Raw genomic sequence first — 24,076 nt, 5'->3', positions numbered from 1 at the left:
TGGTTACTTTGAGATCATTATGATGATGCATTACTGAGTGGGCCCAGTGATACCTCTCCGTCATACGGAGTGACAAATCCCAGTCTTGATCCGTGTCAACCTAACAGATACTTTCGGAGATACCCGTAGTCTACCTTTATAGTCACCCAGTACGTTGTGACGTTTGGTATACCCAAAGCACTCCTACGGTATCCGGGAGTTACACGATCTCATGGTCTAAGGAAAAGATACTTGACATTGGAAAAACTCTAGCAAACGAACTATACGATCTTTATGCTATGTTTAGGATTGGGTCTTGTCCATCACATCATTCTCCTAATGATGTGATCTCATTATCAATGACATCCAATGTCCATAGTCAGGAAACCATGACTATCTGTTGATCAACGAGCTAGTCAACTAGAGGCTTACTAGGGACATGTTGGTGTCTGTTATTCACACATGTATTACGATTTCCGGATAACACAATTATAGCATGAATAAAGACAATTATCATGAACAAGGAAATATAATAATAATGCTTTTATTATTGCCTCTAGGGCATATTTCCAATAGTCTCCCACTTGCACTAGTCAATAATGTAGTTACATTGTGATGAATCGAACACCCATGGAATTCTGGTGTTGATCATGTTTTGCCCTAGGGAGAGGTTTAGTCAACGGATCTGCTACATTCAGGTCCGTATGTACTTTGCAAATCTCTATGTCTCCATCTTGAACATTTTCACGAATGGAGTTGAAGCGACGCTTGATGTGCCTTGTCTTCTTGTGAAACCTGGGCTCCTTGGCAAGTGCAATAGCTCCAGTGTTTTCACAAAGGAGTTTGATTGGCCCCGACGCATTGGGTATGACTCCTAGGTCGGTGATGAACTCCTTCACCCATATTGCTTCATGTGCTGCCTCCGAGGCTGCCATGTACTCCGCTTCACATGTAGATCCCGCCACGACGCTCTGCTTGCAACTGCACCAGCTTACTGCCCCACCATTCAAAATATACACGTATCCGGTTTGTGACTTAGAGTCATCCAGATCTGTGTCGAAGCTAGCGTCGACGTAACCCTTTACAACGAGCTCTTCGTCACCTCCATAAACGAGAAACATTTCCTTAGTCCTTTTCAGGTACTTCAGGATATTCTTGACCGCTGTCCAGTGTTCCTTGCCGGGATTACTTTGGTACCTTCCTACCAAACTTACGGCAAGGTTTACATCAGGTCTGGTACACAGCATGGCATACATAATAGAACCTATGGCTGAGGCATAGGGGATGACACTCATCTCTTCTATATCTTCTGCCGTGGTCGGACATTGAGCTGAGCTCAATTTCATACCTTGTAACACAGGCAAGAACCCCTTCTTAGACTGATCCATATTGAACTTCTTCAATATCTTATCAAGGTATGTGCTTTGTGAAAGACCTATGAGGCGTCTTGATCTATCTCTATAGATCTTGATGCCTAATATATAAGCAGCTTCTCCAAGGTCCTTCATTGAAAAACTCTTATTCAAGTAGGCCTTGATGCTGTCCAAGAGTTCTATATCATTTCCCATCAAAAGTATGTCATCTACATATAATATGAGAAATGCTACAGAGCTCCCACTCACTTTCTTGTAAACGCAGGCTTCTCCATAAGTCTGCGTAAAACAAAACGCTTTGATCATCTCATCAAAGCGAATGTTCCAACTCCGAGATGCTTGCACCAGCCCATAAATCGAGCGTTGGAGCTTGCACACTTTGTCAGCATTCTTAGGATCGACAAAACCTTCCGGCTGCATCATATACAATTCTTCCTTAAGGAAACCATTAAGGAATGCCGTTTTGACGTCCATTTTCCATATCTCATAATCGTAAAATGCGGCAATTGCTAACATGATTCGGACGGACTTTAGCTTCGCTACCGGTGAGAAAGTCTCATCGTAGTCAACCCCTTGAACTTGTCGATAACCCTTAGCGACAAGCCGAGCTTTATAGATGGTCACATTTCCATCCGCGTCTGTCTTCTTCTTAAAGATCCATTTATTTTCTATGGCTCACCGTTCAACGGGCAAGTCAATCAAAGTCCATACTTCGTTTTCATACATGGATCCTATCTCGGATTTCATGGCTTTTAGCCATTTGTCGGAATCCGGGCCCGCCATCGCTTCTTCATAGTTCGAAGGTTCACCGTTGTCTAACAACATGATTTCCAAGACAGGGTTGCCGTACCACTCTGGTGCGGAACGTGTCCTTGTGGACCTTCGAATTTCAGTAGGAGCTTGATCAGAAGTATCTTGATCATTGTCATTAACTTCCTCTCTAGTCGGTGCAGGCACCTGAGGAACATTTTCTTGAGTTGCGCCATTTTCCGGTTCAAGAGGTAATACTTCATCAAGTTCTACTTTCCTCCTACTTACTTCTTTCGAGAGAAACTCTTTCTCTAGAAAAAATCCATTTTTGGCAACAAAGATCTTGCCTTCGGATCTGAGGTAGAAGGTATACCCAACAGTTTCTTTAGGGTATCCTATGAAGACGCATTTTTCCGACTTGGGTTCGAGCTTTTCAGGTTGAAGTTTCTTGACATAAGCATCGCATCCCCAAACTTTTAGAAACGACAACTTAGGTTTCTTCCCAAACCATAATTCATACGGTGTCGTCTCAACGGATTTCGACGGAGCCCTATTTAAAGTGAATATGGCAGTCTCTAAAGCATAGCCCCAAAAAGATAGCGGTAAATCGGTAAGAGACATCATAGATCGCACCATATCTAATAGAGTGCGATTACGACGTTCGGACACACCATTACGCTGAGGTGTTCCAGGTGGCGTGAGTTGTGAAACTATTCCACATTTTCTTAAGTGTGTGCCAAATTCGTGACTCAAGTATTCTCCTCCACGATCTGATCGTAGAAACTTGATCTTCCTGTCACGTTGATTCTCAACCTCACTCTGAAATTCCTTGAACTTTTCAAAGGTTTCAGACTTGTGTTTCATTAACTAGATATACCCATATCTACTCAAGTCATCAGTGAGGGTGAGAACATAACGATAGCCACCGCGAGCCTCAACGCTCATTGGACCGCACACATCAGTATGTATGATTTCCAATAAGTTGGTTGCTCGCTCCATTGTTCCTGAGAACGGAGTCTTGGTCATTTTACCCACGAGGCATGGTTCGCACGTGTCAAATGATTCATAATCAAGAGACTCTAAAAGTCCATCAGCATGGAGCTTCTTCATGCGTTTGACACGTATGTGACCAAGGCGGCAGTGCCACAAGTATGTGGGACTATCATTATCAACCTTACATCTTTTGGTACTCACACTATGAATATGTGTAGCATTACGCTCGAGATTCATTAAGAATAAACCATTCACCATAGGAGCATGACCATAAAACATATCTCTCATATAAATAGAACAACCATTATTCTCGGATTTAAATGAGTAGCCATCTCGAATTAAACGAGATCCCGATACAATGTTCATGCTCAAAGCTGGCACTAAATAACAATTATTAAGGTTTAAAACTAATCCCGAAGGCAAATATAGAGGTAGCGTGCCGACGGCAATCACATTGACCTTGGAACCATTCCCGACGCGCATCGTCACCTCGTCCTTTGCCAGTCTCCACTTATTCCGCAGCCCCTGCTTTGAGTTACAAATGTGAGCAACTGCACCGGTATCAAATACCCAGGAGCTACTATGGGTACTAGTAAGGTACACATCAATTACATGTATATCATATATACCTTTTGTTTTGACGGCCTTCTTGTCTGCTAAGTATTTGGGGCAGTTCCGCTTCCAGTGACCACTTCCCTTGCAATAAAAGCACTCAGTCTCGGGCTTGGGTCCATTCTTTGGCTTCTTCCCAGCAGCTTGCTTGCCGGGCGCGGCAACTCCCTTTTCGTCCTTCTTGAAGTTCTTTTTACCCTTGCCCTTCTTGAACTTAGTGGTTTTATTGACCATCAACACTTGATGTTCCTTCTTGACTTCTACCTCTGCTGATTTCAGCATTGCAAATACCTCAGGAATGGTCTTTTCCATCCCCTGCATATTGAAGTTCATCACAAAGCTCTTGTAGCTTGGTGGAAGCGACTGGAGGATTCTGTCAATGACCGCATCATCCGGGAGATTAACTCCCAGCTGAGTCAAGCGGTTATGTAACCCAGACATAGTGAGTATGTGCTCACTGACAGAACTATTTTCCTCCATCTTACAGCTAAAGAATTTGTCGGAGACTTCATATCTCTCGACCCGGGCATGAGCTTGAAAAACCATTTTCAGCTCTTCGAACATCTCATATGCTCCATGTCTCTCAAAACGCTTTTGGAGCCCCGGCTCTAAACTGTAAAGCATGCCGCATTGAACGAGGGAGTAGTCATCAGCACGTGTCTGCCAAGCGTTCATAACGTCTTGGTTCTGTGGGACAGGCGGGTCACCTAGCGGTGCTTGTAGGACATAATCTTTCTTGGCAGCTATGAGGATGATCCTCAGGTTCCGGACCCAGTCCGTATAGTTGCTGCCATCGTCTTTCAGCTTGGTTTTCTCTAGGAACGCGTTGAAGTTGAGGACTACGTTGGCCATTTGATCTACAAGACATATTGTAAATATTTTAGACTAAGTTCATGATAATTAAGTTCATCTAATCAAATTATTCAATGAACTCCCACTTAGATAGACATCCCTCTTCTAGTCATCTAATTATAACATGATCCGAGTCAACTAGGTCATGTCCGATCATCACGTGAGACGGACTAGTCAACGTCGGTGAACATCTTCATGTTGATCGTATCTTCTATACGACTCATGCTCGACCTTTCGGTCTTCTGTGTTCCGAGGCCATGTCTGTACATGCTAGGCTCGTCAAGTCAACCTAAGTGTTTGCATGTGTAAATCTATCTTGCACCCGTTGTATGTGAACGTTTGGATCAAACACCCGATCATCACGTGGTGCATTGAAACAACGAAATGTCGCAACGGTGCACAGTTAGGGGAACACTTCTTGAAATTATTATGAGGGATCATCTTATTTACTACCGTCGTTCTAAGTAAAAAAGATGCAAAACATGATAAACATCACATGCAATCAAATAATAAACGTGACATGATATGGCCAATATCACATAGCTCCTTTGATCTCCATCTTGGGGCTCCATGATCATCTTGTCGCCGGCTTGACACCATGATCTCCATCATCGTGTCTCCATGAAGTTGCTTGCCAACTATTACTTCTACTACTATGGCTAACGCGTTTAGCAATAAAGTAAAGTAATTTACATGGCGTTTCTCAATGACACGCAGGTCATACAAAAATAAACACAACTCCTATGGCTCCTGCCGGTTGTCATACTCATCGACTTGTAAGTCGTGATTCCTATTACAATAGCATGAACAACTCATACATCATATATGGATCATTCATCATTCATCACAACTTTGGCCATATCATATCACAAAGCACTTGCTGCAAAAACAAGTTAGACGTCCTCTAATTGTTGTTGCAAGTTTTACGTGGCTGAATAAGGGTTCTAGCAAGAACGTTTTCTTACCTACGTGAAAGCCACAACGTGATTTGTCAACTTCTATTTACCCTTCATAAGGACCCTTTTCATCGAATCCGCTCCAACTAAAGTAGGAGAGACAGACACCCGCCAGCCACCTTATGCAACTAGTGCATGTTAGTCGGTGGAACCGGTCTCACGTAAGCATACGTGTAAGGTTGGTCCGGGCCGCTTCATCCCACAATACCGTTGAAGCAAGATAAGACTAGTAGCTGCAAGAAAGTTGACAACATCTACGCCCACAACAAATTGTGTTCTACTCGCGCAAGAAGAACTACTCATAGACCTAGCTCATGATGCCACTGTTGGGGAACGTTGCAGAAAACAAAAATTTTCCTACGGCTTCACCAAGATCCATCTATGAGTTCATCTAGCAACGAGTAATCGGATGCATCTACATACCTTTGTAGATCGCGAGCGGAAGCGTTCAAAGAACGGGGACGAAGTAGTCGTACACGACGTGATCCAAATCACCGGAGATCCTAGCACCGAACGGACGGCACCTCCGCGTTCAACACACGTACGGTCAGCGTGACGTCTCCTCCTTCTTGATCCAGCAAGGGGAGAGGAGAAGTTGATGAAGACCCAGCAGCACGACGGTGTGGTGGTGGATGCAGGGCGTCACAGTAGCAGGGCTTCGCCTATACTACGAGAGAGAGATGTAACAGGGGAGAGGGAGGCGCCAAAGGCTGAGGTGTGATGTCCTCCATCTCCCCCACTATATATAGGGGTGTCTAGGGGGGGAGCCGGCCCTAGGAGATCCAATCTCCTAGGGGGGCGGCGGCCAAGGGGTGGGGGGCTTGCCCCCCAAGCAAGGGGGCGCCCCCTTTAGGGTTTCCCCCAAACCCTAGGCGCATGGGCCCTTTTGGGGCTGGTGCCCTTGGCCCATATAGGCCAAGGCGCACACCCTACAGCCCATGTGGCCCCCCGGAGCAGGTGGCCCCACCCGGTGGACCCCCGGGACCCTTCCGGTGGTCCCGGTACAATACCGGTGACCCCGAAACTTGTCCCGATGGCCGAAATAGCACTTCCTATATATAATTCTTTACCTCCGGACCATTCCGGAACTCCTCGTGACGTCCGGGATCTCATCCGGGACTCCGAACAACATTCGGGTTACTGCATATACATATCTTCACAACCCTAGCATCACCGAACCTTAAGTGTGTAGACCCTACGGGTTCGGGAGACAGGCAGACATGACCGAGACGACTCTCCGGTCAATAACCAACAGCAGGATCTGGATACCCATGTTGGCTCCCACATGCTCCACGATGATCTCATCAGATGAACCATGATGTCGAGGATTCAGGCAACCCCGTATGCAATTCCCTTTGTCAATCGATATGTTACTTGCCCGAGATTCGATCGTCGGTATCCCAATACCTCGTTCAATCTCGTTACCGGCAAGTCACTTTACTCGTACCGTAATGCATGATCTCGTGACCAGACACTTGGTTACTTTGAGCTCATTATGATGATGCATTACTGAGTGGGCCCAGTGATACCTCTCCGTCATACGGAGTGACAAATCCCAGTCTTGATCCGTGTCAACCCAACAGATACTTTCGGAGATACCCGTAGTCTACCTTTATAGTCACCCAGTTACGTTGTGACGTTTGGTATACCCAAAGCACTCCTACGGTATCCGGGAGTTACACGATCTCATGGTCTAAGGAAAAGATACTTGACATTGGAAAAACTCTAGCAAACGAACTATACGATCTTTATGCTATGTTTAGGATTGGGTCTTGTCCATCACATCATTCTCCTAATGATGTGATCTCGTTATCAATGACATCCAATGTCCATAGTCAGGAAACCATGACTATCTGTTGATCAACGAGCTAGTCAACTAGAGGCTTACTAGGGACATGTTGGTGTCTGTTATTCACACATGTATTACGATTTCCGGATAACACAATTATAGCATGAATAAAGACAATTATCATGAACAAGGAAATATAATAATAATGCTTTTATTATTGCCTCTAGGGCATATTTCCAACATGTATGCCCGCATCGTAGGCCCCAGGGTGGAGGGCACCGAGCAACACCGACAGCGTTGCCGCCGACGCCGGCGAGTCACAGTGGTGCGCGTCGTCCCCCCTGGAGTCCACGCGGACCGCTCTTCTCGCGAGCTTGTGCTCCATGCCGCCATGTCTCCAACTTTGTGGATCTGCCTTCCTCCCTCCTTCGCCTTAGAGATGCCGCCGAGCGGGGCCTTGGAGCTCTGGCTGCAGCACGCCGACTATGGCACCCCTGCAACCGGAGCGGAGGTCGCGGTCGTCGCTCCGAGCAAGGTCTTCATGACCCGGGGCTGGGGTGAGATTGCCCAGGTCTGTCGCGCGGATGGCGCCCTGGTGATCCATCTTGAATACGACGGCGCCTCCTTGATGTTCTTCAAGGTCTTTGATGCAGAAGGACGCCGTCTGGAATGCTTCCCTAAGGGAAGCGGCAAGGGTGACGAACTGGCGTGGACTAGCCCCACCCGTTGGTCCTCCTCCAGCTCCTCAGGCAGCAGTGGAGGGACTGAGGGATTCAGCGGCTCCCCCGAACTCCTCGCGGCCCCGGATATGAGCGACGACAGCTACGAGCCTCCGAGCCCGCGCCGCGCTTGGAGTGGGGCAGCTGCATCGAGCCGCCGACGCCGCTGATCTGGATGGGATTGGCGCCGTCACTGGGCAGCCCACTATTGATGATGGCGTCGCTTGGGGAGGTGCTAGCAAGTAGCGTTCCTTAGGGTTCGCACCCTTTGTTTCCTGCGAGGAATTAAAGCAACACCCCGCGGGGGCATGTAAGGCGTCTGCCGTGCCTTTTGTAAATACTATATCCTTAATATGAATTGGTGTGAGGTGTCCATTCTGTCCTGGCTAAGCTCCCCCTTTCTATCCTCACAAGGACTTGGCGCTCTACGCTGACAGGTCCCAGTCCCGAGGCAAGCTTCAGCCATCGCTGGTATGCCAGGTCGCGATGCCGTGGTCAAGGCCAGGAGGTGAGCGGCCCGAGGTCCGGTAAGAGCCCCCAAGTCGCGATGCTTAGGAGGTCCCCTTTAGCGCTCAAGCAATCCTTGCTGGGCAAGAAAGGAAGGTAGTGTCGCCGTGATAGAGTTGCACTAGGCAGGGATTTAGCACTGCATTGGTCTAGCTCTTGCAAGGGCGCGACTTATCTTGTGCGTCTGACGTAGTTCCTCGGAGAGGCGCCCAGGCCGAGAGGCGGTGGCCGAGGTAGTGCTGGGGAAGTTCCGCTCCCCTAGCGTCCTGCCCAGGCGCGGTGCCACCGGCCTTGCGACCTCGAGGGGCGAAGCCGTCCAGCGTGACTCCACCACCGGTGACGGCGTTATTGGGGAGTGATCCCTTCACGACTTCCATCCTGCTTTATTCCTGCACATGCACCATGGCTCGCAGAGCCGTTTAAACTTGTGCTTGGCGTTGTGGAACAATCTTATGGCTTGTAATATTTGCTTTGAATTTCCTGGAATTTGCATTTTCCTCTCCTACTTGCTTACGCTCTACGTCGGCAGGGCCCGGCCCTGCGCGTACCTCACCCTGCGTTAGCCCCGACCAGAAACCAAGGACGGGACTAAGGAGTGAGGGGCTACATGGAAAGTTAGGCTCCTGAGTCGCGATGCTCAGGAGTCCCCCTTGATGCGCGAGCGACAAGTAGAGAAGGGGGGAGCGAGGAGTGGATTGATCGTTCTACGTCGGCAGGGCCCGGCTCCGCGCATACCTCACCCAGCATTAGCCCCGAGGCCCGGGCGTAGCCCTCGTGTCCAGCCCCCTCGCGCGCCACTCCCGAGGGGAGGCGTTGCGATGGTGCCGAACACTGAGCTCTGGGCTCCCTGAGGTTGGTACGGCCGCGGGCCGCCCTCGGTTGTTTATCACCAGTGCAGAGCATAGCGCTTCCGTATGTGTACGGGCATAGCCGCTCCTCGGCAGTGTCGTCAGCCAGCACGGAGCATGGTGCTTCAACTAGTGCGTGGGAAGGGGCTCCCCTCCGGGAGGAGCCCCCGGGGCGTGTACAGCCCCGCCCTGACACGTGGCCGGCACAGTAGGGCTAGGAGAGGTGTATCTGGGCACCCGTGAGCTAGCGCGGGACTCACGAGGCCCTACCTCGAGGCGGGTTGTGCCTGGCTCTGGGCCTTTATCAATTGGTGTGTTCCTGCAGGGTTGTTAGAATGCAAATGCTCTATGTCCTCAGGTCCCGGCCCTCGAGCGAGCTCAGCCGCCGCTGGTATGACAGGTCGTGATGCCGTGGGTCAAGGCCAGGGGGTGAGGGCTGGAGAGCCAGTAAGAGCCCATGAGTCGCGATGCCCAGGCGCCCCCCTTTTAACGCGCAAGCGCTTTGCATGATGACAAGCAATAGGCGATAATTATGGGAATCAGATTAAGCGTGAAAGAACAACTTCGTCCTAGGGTAAATGCTGGAAAAGCAACTGCCGCTGGGTCAGGCCCGAGCGGTGTGGGGATGATGCAGCCCGAAGGGCGCCCCAACAAGGTAAGTAAAGAGCATAAACAAAATGGATACATGCCGCGGGGACGGACCCACACGGCCTGGGAATGGTGCAGCCCTGTGGGTGCTCCTAGCTGAAGGTAGAACTCTGAAAGATGTCACCTGGTGCTGTTGAAGATGAAGTGATGGTGAGGAAGTGAGCGATGTGCGATGAAGACATCGGCCCTCATGAGCCCCCAGGCCCAGGGGCCTCGGGAGGCTCCGGCGGCACGTGCAGGTCTTCGGGGACCATCGCCACCTCCGCCAGGACCGCGCGATGCCTGACCTCATGAGCCTCCAGAATGCTCCTCAACAGGCGCTGATGTGTGGCAACCGTGCTCGGCAGGCCGAAGGGCATGCGAACGTAGCTGTGAGGTGGTCCCTCGCAGCGCCCTACGGCCGAAGGCCATAGGCGCTCCTGGGACGCGACTCGGTTGAGCCCTGGTACGTCGACGCAGACGTGCAGTCCTCCATCCTTGCCTGGATGTGGGGCCACGGCAGGTAAGCGGCTGCCGCGCATGACTCTCGACTCTTGTAGCTCATGGATGTTCCTTGCGAAGAACTCCTGAGGGTTTGGTCTCCTTTGACTTGTACATTCCTGAGGGGAGCATGCTTGAAAGCACCCCCCAAGTGGTGCCCGAGCGCCTCCCCCGCGACCTTGGCAAGGTCGGCGGCTCTCCAAGAGAGAGCCCCCGAGCCCTGCCTGAGGAGGGCACTGGGCACGCCTTATTATGCGCGAGAGGGTGGCGCTCCCTGATCGGGCGCGAATCCTGACGCAATACCTCCGGAGGTGCCTGCCTCCTTGTGGCTTGGGCCAGGTGAGGTCTTCTTCTTCTTGAGGGTCGCCTCGGGAGGCCTCCCGCTCCCGCAATCTGGGTCTTCGATTGCTGCGGCTTGGAATGCACGCTCGAGCGAGCACACTACGTCCCTTTCTTCACAGGGTACGGTGATGAATCCACCGCTTCCTGGCATCTTGAGGACATTGTAACCATGGTGAGTCACTGCCATAAACTTCGCTAGGGCTGGGTACCTGAGGATGGCATTGTACGGCAGGTGGATGTGAGCGACGTCGAAGTCGATGAGCTCGGTGCGGTAGTTGTTGTGTTGCCCGAAGGTGACCGGAAGGTGAACCTGCCCAATTGGAACAGTGGAACCATCGGTGACTCCTGAGAAACGCTTGGTCGGCTGAAGCTGGTTGTACGACACTTGGAGGTTGTCGAACGTCTCGACGGACATGACGTTGAGCCCTGCCCCGCCATCGATGAGGGTCCTGGTGACCTGCACGTTGCTGATAACTGGGGAGCAAAGCAACGGAGGGTTCCGGCCGTTGCCGCACACTTGAGCTGGTCTGCGGAACTGAACGTGATTGCACACGTGGACCACCTGAGAGGGAGCGTGGCCTCAAGCTTGGGAAGGACTGCATTCACCTTGCGAGCAAACTGCTTGAAGATGCGCTGTGAGGCTAGGGCCTGGGCGCCACCCAAGATGCAAGCAATTGCACGCGGCTCTTGGAAGCCCCTAGCCCCATCATCTTGGTGTTGGTCTTCGTTCCTCCTTGGTAGAGGCGGCAGAGGAGGGAGGCCTGCGTTGCCATGGGGGCGGTCCTCACGAGGCTGGTCCCTCCAGCCTCCCTTGCGAGGCTGGTCCTGCTAGCGGTCCTCGCGAGGGCGGTCACACCATCCCTGGCGAAGGCCATGGTCTTCCCATCGTCTGCCGCCTCTTCCTCCTCCTCGGCCATAGCCCCTGTCGTTGCGCTCTGGGCATCGGCCGATTCGCCCATCTCGCACGGCTCTGAGCTCTTGACATTCGTTGGTGTTGTGGGTGTGGAGGTCGTGGTACACGCAGTACCATACGCCCTTGGATGACTCAGGCTGATCCCTGCCTCGCTTGGTGTCCGGTTCCGCTGCTAGCACGGCAGCCCCCTTGCACTTCACGTCTTTGGCCTTGAGCTTCTTTTCTTCTGGGTCGGCTGCCGGGAGCTCGAGGAGGGAGAGACGCCCTTCCTCAGCCCTGGCGCACTTGGTCACAAAATTGAACAACTCCAGGGATGTGCACATGTCTTCATGGATTGCTAGCTCTTCCCTCATCTTGACTTCACGCACGCCGTCAGAGAAGGCTGAGATGATAGCTTCTTTAGTCACCTTGGGAATCTTGAGGCGAGCGTAGTTGAAGCACTGGATGTACTTCTGCAGGCTTTCTCCTGGCTGTTACTTGATGCGGCGCAGGTCGCTCACGGCCGGGGGCCGGTCGCGAGTGCCTTGGAAGTTGGCGATGAAGCGGGTGCGCATCTCGCTCCAGGAGGAGATCGTGTCAGGAGCCAGGTGCGGGCGCCGTCCTTGAGCGCCATGGGGAACCAATTCGCCATGACCTTCTCGTCTCCGTTGGCGGCTACGATGCCCAGCTCGTAGAGCTGCAGGAACTCCGCGGGGTCCGCTGTGCCATCGTAGCGGGGAGGGAGGTCAGGCTTGAACATGCCTGGCCATGTGACGTCGCGCAGCTCGGGGGTGAAGGCGAGGCAGCCCGCTGTGGCCACCGGCGCCCTTTGCTGGTGCTGGACTCGTCCTTGCGGGTCACCATGCGCCGCCACTGGGAGCAGCGCGGGGTCTTGTCGTGGAGGTGCTGGGGCGCGATCTTGGCGCGCCGGCGCTGGGAGCGCGCGAGCACCTTCCTGGGGACGTGGGATCTCTTGGCAGCTCCCTTCTTGCTGTGCAGGCACCGGACATGGATGGTCTCGCCCTGGGGCTACACGCCTTGGAGCCAAGGCACCTTCTTGGGGAGGAGGCGGCGGAGGCGCCTCCTGATCCTCGCCCCCTGCACGGGACGGAGGGCGAAGCAGTGAGAGGGACCGCAAGGGGGAGCCCCCTGCGGGATTGACGAGCTCGGTGATGCGGGCGAGCCAGTCCTTGTAGAGGTCGTCGACGGGGCGATAGTGCAGGAGCTCCCGCGCCAAGAGCAGTGAGGCGTGCGCATCCATGGGTGCGCGACGGGGTGGTGGTGCGGCCATCCCGCCGCACCGAAGGATGCTGGGACGAGGCCTGCTGCTCGTTCCCTGCCGGGCCGGTGGCGGCGTTGGCGGAGGGCGACGGGGAACGACGAGGGGGGCCGCCGACGGGCGCCGTCTAGGCGACGTGAGTGGCGCGAGCAGCCCGGCACTCGGCGCGAGCCCGACGAGCATCAGCCATGGACACGACGGAAGATCACACGCGAACGGCGGAAGAAAGATTCCGGCGCACCCCTACCTGGCGCGCCAAATGTCAGAATTCGGGATCCGGCAGACCCTTGAGGTTCGAACACTGGGGTGCGCACGGAGATCTCTCCCCTACCGATCTATGTCCGATCCTCTCGTGCGAACTAAGATGAAAATGATGAACAACACAAGAGACACGAGGTTTATACTGGTTCGGGCCACCGTTGTGGTGTAATACCCTACTCCAGTGTGTGGTATGGTGGATTGCCTCTGGGGCAGATGAGGATCAGTACAAAGGAAGAATAGCCTCACGAGAGGCGTTCTTGAGCTGGTGCGATGAATTGCTAGGGTGAGTTCAGTCGCCTCTCTCTCTCTCTCTTTCTACTAGGGTTCTACCATATTTCCAGCCGTCCCTCTAGTCCGTGGTGGCTAGCTCTATTTATAGAGGCCCTGGGCCTCTCCCCAAATAATGAGCGGGAAGGGCGCCAACAATTAGCCATTTTGAAGGGGAACATGTAGTACAAGTTATCCTGACCAAAGGTGGTCTTCGGCTGCCAAAAGCACTGGTGATGATGCCGTCTTGGGCTCCACGGTGACCTCCATCCTGCCGCTCTGCTGGTCTTGGTCTCGTTGCACCGGAATGGCAACCTTTGCCTAATGCCTTGGCCTGTGCTTGCCCCCTTTGCACCAAAGGGGAAACAAGGATCCTGCGCAGGCCGGCGCCCGCCTGGCGCCTGCCTAGCCTTGATCGTCATGGCTTGCGTCATGGGATCCTCGCGAGGTACCCTTGCATTGATCTCTCTGCCTCCTTGCAAGCCTGCCTGATGAGGCTGCTCTCGAGGAAGCTTCCTGTCATCTGCCCCACGAGGCTTGGCCCCTCGCGAGGGTCTTGAGCTTGGGCTGATGAAGATGGGCCGCGCTGGGCCCCCACCTGAGCCACGCCATAGGCCGCAGGCAGGCAAGTCTGTGGACCCCCGTTCCCAGAACGCCGACAGTGCCTTGCCTTCCTCCTTGCATTCTACCATATGACTGAGCTGACCACCCGGCTGGTGGCGGCGATGTAGAGGAGCATGGGCTCCTTAGGAGTCGGAGCCGCCAGGACAGGTGGAGTAGTCAACATCTTCTTGGGCTGGAGAAAAGCTTCATCCGCCTTGTCGTTCCACTCGAAAAAGTGGTCTTCTTCATGAGCTGGTATAGGGGGAGAACCTTCTCTCCCAGCCGACTGATGAAACGGCTGATGGACGCCAAGCAGCCGGTGAACTTTTGTACGTCGAGCAGTCGGGTGGGCACTTCCATCCTCTCGATGGCCTTGATCTTCATAAGGTTGCACTCTATGCCGCACTCTAAGACCAGGAAGCCAAGGAGCTGGCCGGCTGGTACTCCGAAGACGCATTTCTCCGGGTTGAGCTTGATTTGAAATTGGCGTAGGTTCTCAAAGGTCTCCTTGAGGTCTTCTAGCAGCGTTCCACGCTTCTCCGTCTTCACCACAACATCGTCCACATACACATGGGTGTTCCTGCCGAGTTGCTTGAGGAGGCACTTCTGCATGCAACATTGAAACGTGGCGCCGGCATTCCTCAAGCCGAACGTCATGGTTAAGTAGCAGAAGGCTCCAAATGGCGTGATGAAGGCGGTCTTCAGCCGGTCGGCCGGGTTCAGCTTGATCTGGTGATACCCTGAGTATGCATCCAAGAAACTCAACAGCTCACATCCGGCTGTGGAGTCTATCACTTGGTCAATTCTCGGCAAAGCAAACGGGTCTTTGGGGCAGGCTTTGTTGAGGCTGGTGTAATCAATACACATGCACCACTGCTTGTTTTTCTTTAGCACAAGGACTGGGTTGGCCAGCCACTCTGGAAAAAAACACTTCCATGATGAAGCCGGCTGCCAGCAGCCGGGTTATCTCTTCTCCGACGACTCTTCTCTTCTCCTATGATAGGCGGCGCAAGGGCTGCCTGACTGGCTTGGCATCAGACCGGACATGTAACTTGTGCTCGGCGAAATCTGTCGGAACACCCGGCATGTCTTTAGGTGACCATGCAAAGATGTCCCGATTCTCACGGAGGAAATCGACGAGCTCGCCTTCCTATTTGCTGTCGAGGTTTGTACCTATGACAATGTACTTCTCCGGGTGCTCCGGGTCCAAGGGTATCTTCTTTGTCTCCTTGGCCAGCTTGAACGAGCCCTCGGCTTCCGACTCCTTGCGGTGGGGTGGCATGTCCGGGTGCTTGCCCGCCATTGCCACAACTCGGTCAAGGAGCCGCTTCTCGGCCGCGATCACAAGGGACTCGGCCAGCCGACTGCTCTCTGCCACACAAGCGGACAACTTCTTGTAGTCCCCAGCTATGGTCAGAATTCCCTTAGAACTCGGCATCTTCATTTTGAGGTAACCGTAGTGGGGGACCGCCATGAACTTGGCCAGTGCAGGTCGGCCAAGTAGCGCATGGTAAGGGCTCTCGAGGTCCACCACCTCGAACCAGACTGGCTCTCGTCGGAAGTGATCCTTGTCTCCAAAGAGGACTTCTATCTGGATCTTGCCGATTGGTGAGCAGGAAAGGCCAGGAACTATGTCATGGAATACAGTTCGACTGAGCTGAAGCTATCTTTGTCTGATTCCCAACTTGTCCATGGTATCTTTGTACGGAATGTTGATGCTGCTGCCGCCATCTATCAGAACTCGGGAAAACCGAGCAGCTCGCCTATCATCGGCAAAGGTGGCATCCAGAACCAGGGCGTAGGAGTCGGGATCGGGCATCACCTCCGGGTGGTCGGCTCTGCTCCAGTTGATGGGCTTTTCGGACCAATGCATGAACTCGAGGGTCTCCGATGCTACTGCATTCACTTCTTGTTGTCGTTCCTGTCTACTGTGCCTATCGTCGGCCACGCTGGTGAACACGACATAAGCTCCGTGCTCTTTAGGGTATTCGTCTTGTATGGCTCCGACTGGTCGAACGGCCGGCTGCTAAGGGGGTGGGGGCTGTTGCCCAGCAGGCGGAGGAGGCAGAAGGCCGTCTCCCTTGGTGATCCTGGTGAGCCAATGCCATTTCCGAGTGGTGTGGTTGGACGGCTTCGCACCATTGTGGAATTTACAGGGTGCATCAAGAGTCTGCTCATATGAGAAAGCCGGCAGCCAATTGGGCTTGCCGCCCTTCTGGCGCTTGGACGGAGGCTGCCCATCCGGCTGCTGGTCTTCGACTGTCGCCACCTGTCGGCTTGTGGAAGCCGGCTGCATGGCCTTGCGCTTGTTGTCACTTGGTTGCTGGCGCCGACTGGTGTCGCCAGCCGGGGTTCGAGGAGCTGGAGGGGCTACTTTGCCAGACGCATCAACTTGGATTTCTGCCTTCATGGAGGAGTCGGCCATAGCATATTTATCTGCTATGATCAGCATCTCGTCGAGGGTCGCCGGCTTGTCGCAGAGGAGTCGGTGCTTGAGGAGGGTGCCCTCTCGGCATCCAGCGGTGAAGTACTCGATAGCCTGCACCTTGTGCACGCCTTCGCAAGAGTTGCGGAGCTCGGCCCAGCGCGTGAGGTAGTCGCGAGTCAACTCGTTGGGGCCTTGCACGCACAAGGAGAGCTGGCGAGGCTTGGGCGGCCGCTTGTACGTGCTGGTGAAGTTGCGGATGAAGGCTTCAGTGAAGTCGACCCAGCTGTTGATGCTACGGGTCTTTAGACTGTTTAGCCATGTCCGGGCCGTGTCCTGGAGCATGAGCGGAACATACTTCACGGCAACGCGCTTGTTGCCGTTTGCTATGCTGGCGGCTATGGAGTAGTCGACCAGCCAGTCCTCCGGCTTCACAAAGCCGGTGTATTTGGGCGTGTCTCTTGGGAGCGTGAACCCTTTGGGGAAGGGCTCGTCTCGAATGCCGGGGCCGAAACAGGGCGGACCCAAATCATCTTCCTATTCTAGCGCCAAGGACCGATGGAGACGGTCGATCCGGTGGCGGGCATCGTTCTCTCCGACTCCCTCTCGGCGGCTGTCGGTGTCAAAACCGGCGGATCTCGGGTAGGGGGTCCCGAACTGTGTGTCTAGGCTGGATGGTAACAGGAGGCAGGGGACACAATGTTTTACCCAGGTTCGGGCCCTCTTGATGGAGGTAAAACCCTACGTCCTGCTTGATTAATATTGATGATATGGGTAGTACAAGAGTAGATCTACCACGAGATCGGAGAGGCTAAACCCTAGAAGCTAGCCTATGGTATGATTGTGTGTTGTGGTTGTTGTCCTACGGACTAAAACCCTTCGGCTTATAGACACCGGAGAGGGTTAGGGTTACACAAGGTCGGTTACAAAGAAGGAGATATCCATATCCGTATTGCCTAGCTTGCCTTCCACGCCAAGTAGAGTCCCATCCGGACATGAGACGAAGTCTTCAATGTTGTATCTTAATAGTCTAACAGTCCGGCCAATGGAGATAGTCTGGCTGTCTGGAGACCCCCCTAATCCAGGACTCCCTCAGTAGCCCCTGAACCAGGCTTCAATGACGATGAGTCCGGCGCGCAGTATTGTCTTCGGCATTGCAAGGCGGGTTCCTTCTCTGAATACATCACAGGAGAATTTGAATACGAGGATAGTGTCCAACCCTGCAAAATAAGTTCCACATACCATCGTAGAGAGAATAATATTTTCGCAAATACAATTTGCTGACTTGTTTTGGCAGCATGACGTTATGTCATGGCCCGGTGATTATTCGAACCGTTTTTCTACAACCAGCTCCACACATAACGCGAGGCGGTTTCTTGACACGTCTTGTCAAAGCAGAGATCATGTTCCCCCAATTATGGGATTCTCATTAATGCAGTCATGGGTAACCCAACCGTGTCTAGGACTCCTAGATTATAGGCAAGTCCTAAAACGGCTACGGAGAGGACGCTTGATATTCACCCTCTTTATAAAGGGACAAGGTTTTCGCTTTTTCCCTCTCGTGCTCAATCGAACCCTTCCCCCGCCTCGAGTTACAACACCCAAAGCCCAGGTTAGGTGCTCCGGATCTTCAATCATGTCCGGATCCAGCCTTCAAGGCCGATGGATGCCCTCCTCCATGACGGAAGAGGACATCAAGAAGTTGAGGGAGGTCAGATACCTGACCGCCGAGGTTTCGCATCGGCTACCTGCTCGAGGGCAGGTCGTCCCTACTCCCGAACCCAACGAGAACGTCGTGTTCGTCTCCCACTTCCTCCAAGGCCTAGGCCTCACTCTGGATCCCTTCGTTAGGGGTTTGATGTTCTATTACAGGCTAGATTTCCACGATCTAGCTCCGGACTCATTTCTCCACATCTTGACATTTATTGTCGTGTGTGAGGCCTTCCTCCGCATTACCCCTCACTTCGGCCTGTGGCTCAAGACCTTTGAAGTGAAGCCGAAGATGATCGAGGGGCAACATGCGACGTGCGGAGGTGCATCAATAGGCAAGATAGCAAGAGCTCCATGGCCGAAAGGTTCCTTTCCAGAGGTGTCGGAATTATGGCAACGGGAGTGGTTTTACATCACGGCTCCCAAAAGTGCCAAGTGGGCGGCTGCCCCTGCTTTCCGCTTGGGCCCCCCATGACAACTAATGTCATGGATTAGCAGAGGTCTGAGCTGGGGTCCAGCCAAGGACGTGCCTATACTGCAAAGCCGCATTCGAGATCTCTTCGAGGGAGATATTAATTTGGTCGTGGTAATACAAGTTATGCTGGTTCGTCAAGTCCAGCCTTGCAAACGCCGGCCCCTTTGCTTGTGGGAGTTCAACCCAGAAGGACCGCGTGCCATTCAAAGTTTCCTCGGCCTGACGCACGAGGAGATGTACAAGTCATTCTTCGGACCTCAAATAGTGTCCGGATACTACCGAGGACGAGGGCCTGAGCAGTAACCGCGCCGCCGAACAAGTAAGAAATCCTCTAGCCGAACACACTGTCTTTTATTCATCATGAAGTTATTTCTGAGAGTTCGCTCTTTGACCAGGACTGGCTAACAAAGGCGAAGATGATTCGGTGTTTGGCCCCCCTCCCCAAGGGTTTGGAAAATCCGGTATTGGAAAAGATGCTCGAGCTTGCACCTTGCCTGGAGCCCTCGAAGGAAGATACGGGGGGGGGGGGTAATACGGGCGGACGCAGGCCCCCATCGTTGCTAGTTCCAACCAAGGGCATGAGCGTCTCCATGAAGGAGGATAACCGGGGGAGGAAAAGGACTGCTTTCGAGGATCCGGAAGCCGAGGCCTCCAAACGGGAGAAGAAGTCTCCCACAGAGGGTCCTGCCTCGGGGGGTGCTTTTGCCGCACAAAGTCCGCAGGGGGATCAGCCCTCCAACGAGTCGTAAGTGATCCAAAATACTTTAATAGTGAAGATATACTATCTTTTTTCTGAGAAATAACCACCGCATATATCTTGCAGTTCGGGCCTTAGCCCCTCTCAGCTGAGCTCGTCTTCGGGGGATCTTCTTCAAGAGATGATGGAGAGAGAAACGCCTCCCCCGGACTCCTCCGCTCAAGAAGTGGGCGACCCCGAAGTGTCGTCACGGAGGGCCTCTTCGAATCCGGTGAGGCCAGAAGATAATCCCATAGACCGCCGAAGTCCCTAGCGTCCGGCTCCCGAAGAGAGAAAACAGAAGAGTCCGGCACCGTCTGGTATGCGGTCGGACATTCTGAGGGAGCTGGTGGGGCGAGCGGCCATCTCAGAAGAACACTGTACACTGATGGGTACCGTGATGGAGAGAATTTCGTTCGCCGAAAGCGGATTATATGAAGCCTTTATGAGTCTACTGACAGGCTTTGAGGCACGTGATAGTACCGCACATGTTAGGTGTGCCCTGTGTAGATAGTAGCCCCTGAGACTCTGGTTGTCGACGAGAACGGCGGCGAACAGAGGATCATAGTCCCAGGCAATAACCAGACTGCCTTTATGTGCAGGCGGTGGAAGCTCCGGTGGCTAGTCGGACTAGTGGGTTTGCCGAATTAAAACGGCAACTGGATGCGGCGGACGCCGACATCGAGCTTGTTAACAAGAGGCTTGACGAGGCATAGGGTAAGTGTTATTTTCTGGTGAATGTCACATAGTAAGAGCAGCATGATGCCAGTATCTTTAATATGTTGTGACTGCAGATGGAGCTGCCACCGTGGAAACCTTGCGGGCAGAACTTGCCCGAGCCAAGGAACAAGCGAGGATTAGTAATGCGGCTGCTTTGAAGGCGGCCGAAGAGTTGAAAGCCGAGAAGGCCGCACATTGCCAGAGCTAAGAGAAGATGGCCAAGATGGCCATAGAATTAAAAGACACTGCCGACCGTTGCCGGCTCCTTGAAAAAGAAAACCGAGCGAAGGCAACGGACCTTGAGAAGGCCACGATGGCGGGCAAAGACACCCGCTCTGCTATGAGAGCGAAGGAGGAGCTGCGGGAAGCCGGGGATATTGCGGAGGAAGTTCCACGGTATGCCCCTCTAGATCATCTGTGGAGTTCAGCAGATGCGTATATGGACTTGGCAGCGAGCGCTGCCGATGCAGCCAAATACTTCCAAGGTCAAACAGATCGTGAAGTGGACAAGCTGTTCTGGTCGCAATTCAACGTTCCAGAGCGTCCGCTTCCGTTGACTGATCAGCTAGCCAAATGGGCCGAACTAAATAGGTTGTCCGGACTCGCCATGAGGTCTGTCGTGGATCAGCTATGGCCGGAAAAGCCAAAGCCGAACAGCTATTTCAGTTTAGTGCAGCGGTTCCTTGGTGCGGTGCCGCGCATTAATGCGATGAAGAGGTCGGCGTGCATAGAAGGCTCGCGGATGGCCCTTGCCCGTGTTAAAGCATACTGGGCGGAGATGGACGCTACCACTATTGCGGCGCAGGGTTTGGCCATAGGCCGAGTGGCTGCCGAGCACTATTTCGAGGACGTTCTCGAGGGTGCTCGTTTGATAGAGGCCCGGTGCTCAAAGAATATTATGTTTGAGTGATATGTATTCTCATTGTAAACACAATGCTTTTATGAAATTTTATAAGGCTATGTTTATACTTTTGCCTGAAAGTAGTATGATGCCTCCTGTGCGGCCGTTTATGTATACATGTGTATAACCTGAAAGATTGCAGTCGTCGGCCATCAAGCCTAACGGCGACGACACAGAGGAACTCTCAATGAAAGCACCAATGTCAGTGTCAAAACCGGCGGATCTCGGGTAGGGGGTCCCAAACTGTGCGTCTAGGCCGGATGGTAACAGGAGGCAGGGGACACAATGTTTTACCCAGGTTCGGGCCCTCTTGATGGAGGTAAAACCCTACGTCCTGCTTAATTAATATTGATGATATGGGTAGTACAAGAGTAGATCTACCACGAGATCGGAGAGGCTAAACCCTAGAAGCTAACCTATGGTATGATTGTGTGTTGTGGTTGTTGTCCTACGGACTAAAACCCTTCGGCTTATATAGACACCAGAGAGGGTTAGGGTTACACAATGTCGGTTACAAAGGAGGAGATATCCATATCCGTATTGCCTAGCTTGCCTTCCACGCCTAGTAGAGTCCCATACGGACACGAGACGAAGTCTTCAATCTTGTATCTTCATAGTCTAACAGTCCGGCCAATGGAGATAGTCCGGCTGTCCGGAGACCCCCTAATCTAGGACTCCCTCAGCGGCCAAGGCGGTCACCGAGTGTCGGGTGATCAACAGGCGGCGGGGTGATGCGCCTCTCCCTGCGAGGGGGAGGAGGCGGACAATCATCCTGTCGTTCCACTCCTGTTGGGCGGCCATCTTGGTCGCGCTCAATGGTGATGTGAGTCCGGCTGCGGCTGGCAGCCGGCTCCTTGTCTCTTCTTCTGCGGACGTCACCAGTCGGCGTCCGAGATGATGCGCCTTGATCTCGGTGGGGAGGCGGATCGTCGTTAGGTCGGTGTGGCGCCTCAGTGCGGCAACCAGTCTCGTGCTGCTCAGCAGCCGCATCGAGGAGCCGCTGGACGCGCTCCGCCATCTGGCGACGTTCTTCACCCTCGAACTTATCTAGCTCTTCTGCTGCCGCCTGGGCAGCTCGGATATTCTCTGCGGGCGTGGCTTAGACGGGGCGATCTGCCCCGAGCAGGTTGGCGATGGCCACGCCGCGCTGCTGGACCGCGCCAAGGCGGCTGGGCCTAGCGGGAGCCGGCGTGCCGCCCACAGCTTGGTCCATCTCGCGCCGGTAGGCTTCCGACAGGCGTCTCATGCTAGCCAGCTTCTTGGCGCCCTCGACGAGCTGGAGGCGGCGTGCTTCTAGCATCTCGGCGTCGTCGTCTTCTGGGATGGGCGCCGTCAGGTCTTGTAGTGTCGCGTTGAGCGGATCATGAGCACCTCCGCCAGAGTGCTCACTGTGGCCGATGACAAGCACCTCCGTGACGGCGCTTTCGCCGCTCTCCACGTGAGGAGGTGGCTCTTCATAGACCACCACGTTGGTGGGGAACGCGTCAAGCGACGCAGTGTCGGAATCGACAAGCATCGGGTCGGTGGAGCCAACGGATTCCAAATCCGCAGTAGGCTCGCTGGCTACGCGGAGCTGATCGAGGAGGCTGACGAGGCGACTCTCAGGGTCATCATCACCCGCATCGGACATCGGCTCATCGGAGAGGCGAACCTCGCCAACAAGGTCGGCGAGGCAGCTCGCCACGCAGGCGAGCTCCGCGCCACGCAGCGCGTCGGCACAGACTCCATCTGGCGTGCCAGGCTGGCTATGCTCGCGAGGGAGGAAAAGGGTTCCCGTCCAGAACAGGTCTCCGGATGACGGTGCACCTCGCCCCACGGTGGGCGCCAAATGTCGGGGGTTGGGTGCGACATATGCCAATGGATGGCTTATCATGGTGGGAGCGAGTAGAACGTCGCCGGTGCCTGGAAGCGGGATGAGGCGTAGACATGTACACCGGCGAACTTTACCCAGGTTCTGGGCTCTCCGAGGAGATAACACCCCTAGTCCTGCTCTACGGGGTATCCACATGATCTCTAAGGCACAAATGAGTACAATGGTGCTCCTCGAGCTGTATGCTAGAGGTGGGAGAAGGCAAGGCTTGCTCTCTCCTCCCCTAGGTATGAATCTAATCCTAACAGGGTGCGAACCCTTTGCATGGGTGCCCTGGGGGGTTTATATAGGCCTACCCCCCAGGGGTACAACGGTAATCCGGCCGGGCGTAGGGCCCGGCTGTCTGTCTCTCTGGTCGCCGGCTTCTCCGCCAACTGCGGGGGCCCACCACCTGGTGGGCCCCACCGGCTGGTCTGGTACGGAGCCGACAGGCCGCCTCTGCCGCTCGCGGGTCCTGCCGGTACGGATTACTATAGTTGTGTTGCTAATGACGCGTGCTCCCTCGGGTCCGACTAGTGTAGCTCCCGCCGTCTTCCGGGCTCTCTCTGACCGGTAGGGCCCGCCGTCCTTGGGCCGTACCGACAGGCGGTCGTGGGAACAGGGCTTTGCCTGTCAGGAGTGACGTCAAGGGCGAAGTGGCAACAGTGCCGCACCGAACGGAGATCTCCGCTAGTACGAGGCACTGTGGCCACGCCTGGCCCCGGATTCGGGGGGGGTGGGCTACACTGTTGCCTCACCCTGTCCTGTCTTCTTTAACGGGGGTGCAGACTTTGAGGGCACCGTGGGCCGACTGCTGGTAGCCGGCCTCTCTGGAGGCCACCTACCAGGAGTCAGCCTATCTTGGAGCCGCCTTCCTGAGCTTGGCTGCCTTCTGGCAGTCAGTTGCTCAGCCAGCCGGCCACCAGAAGGCGGCACTTCATCTTGATGTCTTGAGGGACGCAGCCGGCCCGATGTCTTGAAAGATTCTGGGACTCGGGTTAGGCTACCTGATACGTCACCAACGTATCTATAATTTTTGATTGCTCCATGCTATATTATCTACTGTTTTGGGCAATATTGGGCTTTATTATCCACTTTTATATTACTTTT

The sequence above is a fragment of the Triticum urartu genome, chromosome 5 (assembly GCF_003073215.2).
Source record: "Triticum urartu cultivar G1812 chromosome 5, Tu2.1, whole genome shotgun sequence".
NCBI classification, from domain to species: domain Eukaryota; kingdom Viridiplantae; phylum Streptophyta; class Magnoliopsida; order Poales; family Poaceae; genus Triticum; species Triticum urartu.
Note: the sequence above shows the minus strand (reverse complement) of the source record.